The sequence below is a fragment of the Saccopteryx leptura genome, chromosome 2 (genome assembly GCF_036850995.1).
Source record: "Saccopteryx leptura isolate mSacLep1 chromosome 2, mSacLep1_pri_phased_curated, whole genome shotgun sequence".
Lineage (NCBI taxonomy): Eukaryota > Metazoa > Chordata > Mammalia > Chiroptera > Emballonuridae > Saccopteryx > Saccopteryx leptura.
In genome coordinates this window covers 74,448,406-74,451,154 of record NC_089504.1, presented here as the reverse complement: position 1 = coordinate 74,451,154, position 2,749 = coordinate 74,448,406, and positions in this window count along the sequence as shown.

Sequence of the window (2,749 nt, the reverse complement as noted above, 5' to 3'; positions counted from 1 at the left end):
TAACCACATTTCCTCTGCTCCTAGGGCTGGAAGTGTGGCTATGACTAGCAAGGATTTCAAAATCAATTATACGACTTCATGTATCTTTGCTCTTATACCACTGTTGCTGAACCCCAGGTATTATAACTACATCTGGTGGCATTTTCTATCCCTTTCAATGAGCATAAATGCAATAGGAGGTTGATTAGAAGTCCTGCAAACCACAAACATTATTTGACTTGACATATCTAGCAGTGCTCTCTCCTTTCTGAAAAATAGCAGCCTCTTTACCCATCTTCATGGGAAATCAAGGATTTGGGAGGCATACACATGGTGGTCAACAGCTATACCAGCATGGGGACAGGACTGCCCAAGGAGAAACACGTGACTTGAATCCCAAGGTGAATGAGGAGAAGTTAGATTTGGGATGGTACTGGATAGGGGAGAAAAAGGATTTTCCAGCCTGTTCAAGCCTAGGATGTGGAAAAAGAGAATGGTGCATGTGGGGGTTCACATAGTTCCATGTGACTGGGATGGTGAATATGGAGACAGGACTTGACAGGAGGCGCAATGAGGGAGAAAAAAGGCGGCCATCAAATCTTGATTGCCATGCTAAGGAAATTTTCTGTAACCATTAAGGAGGTTTTCAAGAACTGTTAAACAGTGAGAAAACATGAACATATGTGTTACTTCAGAAACCTTTCTCCTAACTTCAATGGAATCCTTGATTAAAGGAGAGCAGGGCTGGACATCAGAACAACAGTCAGGAGGGTTGTATTACTCTGGCTACATGTGGAGTGGCATGGAGAGCTTTGAAAAATACTGCTGCCCAGGGCTGGTTGCTCAGTGGATATAGTATCAGCCCAGCATATGGATGTCCTGGGTTCAATTCCTGGTCAGGGTACACAGGAGAAGTGGCTATGTACTTCTTCCCCTTACACTCTCCCCCTTTCTCTCCCTCCTTCTCTTCCTCTTCTCTACCCATAGCCAGTAGCTTGATTGGTTCCAGCGTTGCCTGGGCACTGAGGATAGCTCCATTGGAGTGTATCATACTCAGGCACTAAAAAGAGCTTTGGTACTCAAGTACTGGCACCAGATGGCATTGCTGGGTACATCCCAGTTGGGCACATGCATGAGTCTGCCTCACTATCTCCCCTCCTCTCACATTATAAAAAAATACTGGTTCCTTTCCCAGGCCAGATATCTTGGTTGGTCAGCATAGGCCCAATATACAAGGGCTGATGGTTTGATCCCTGGTCATAGCACGTGCAGAAACAGATCAATGTTTCTGTCTGTTTGTCTGTCTCTCCCTCCCTCCCTTCCTATCTCTTTAAAATCAATCAATAAATAAAAAAAAATACTGGGGCCTCCATTTCTCCCACAGACAGTTGCTGATATAATTGGCCTAGGATGGAGCCTGAGCTTTGGAATTTTATTTATTTTTTATTTATTCATTTTTTTAGAGAGGAGAGGGAGAGACAGAGAGAGAAGGGGGAGAGGAGCTGGAAGCATCAACTCCCATATGTGCCTTGACTAGGAAAGCCCAGGGTTTCAAACGGCGACCTCAGCACTTCCAGGTCGACGCTTTATCCACTGCGCCACCACAGGTCAGGCGAGCTTTGGAATTTTTAAAAGCTTCCCAGGGAGCCTGACCAGGTAGAGGCACAATGGATAAAGCATCAACCTGGGATGCTGAGGACTTAGGTTTGAAACCCCAAGGTTGCTGGCTTTAGTATGGGCTTACCAGCTTGAGCATGGGGTCACCGGCTTGGGTGTGGGATCACAGACATGTTCCCATGGTTGCTGGCTTGAGTCCAAAGGTTGCTGGCTTGAAGCCCAAGGTTGCTGGCTTGAGCCCAAGGTCACTAGCTTGAGCATGGGGTCACTAGCTTGGCTGGAGCCCTTGGTCAAGTCACATATGAGAAAGCAATCAATGAACAACTAAGGTGCTGCAACTATGAGTTGATGCTTCTGATCTCTCTCCCTTCCTGACAGTCTCTCTCTTTCTTTCTCTCTAAATAAAAAAATAAAAAAATGTTTCCTAGGGTATTCTAATTTACAGCCCAGGCTGAGGAGCACTGAGTGAAAAGGTGGAGAAATGGAGATTATTGAAGGAGCATAAACTGTGTCAGGCTTGGGCTGGACCAAGACCCAGAGCTTCTCAGAAAAAAAAAAAAATCCTGAGTGGTTAGAAGGTCAAGTCTTGAATTTGATGACCAACTACAGGTGGGTTCTCAAGTGACTTTCATGAAGAGAGTAGTGAGCTTATGAATTCATCAGTATTAAGCCTGAAGTGTTCATTGATAGGAAGTAGCAGAATCATAAGAAATAATTGGTGACAACAGGGTGTGAGTGGAAATGTGCTTATTTATTTAGAGTGTAAGTTATTTTGAGTTAGCCTACACGCACATATATCCACTTAGAACACTACCCTCATTTTGTCTAAATTTTACTTCTAATTTTCTTCCTCAAGTTGATTGAGATTGGACAGATAAACTAAATAAATTGCATACAACATTTTATGTTTAGCTTGTCCCAACTATGGCTAATTTATGGACAACAGCAATACAAAAAAGAAGCATTTATTTTAAACTTGAAAAAAGGTTTACTCAGTGTCTGGCTTTTGTTTTTCCATTCATTGTTTTCCATGGAGAGCTCGGTGCCATATTGCGCAGTCGCAGCCCGCACTTCCCCGATTTTACTCAGCCCTTCTAAGAATTACTCAGCCTGAGAACATGGAAACGTTCCGCACGTCCCAGTCCCGGGAGTT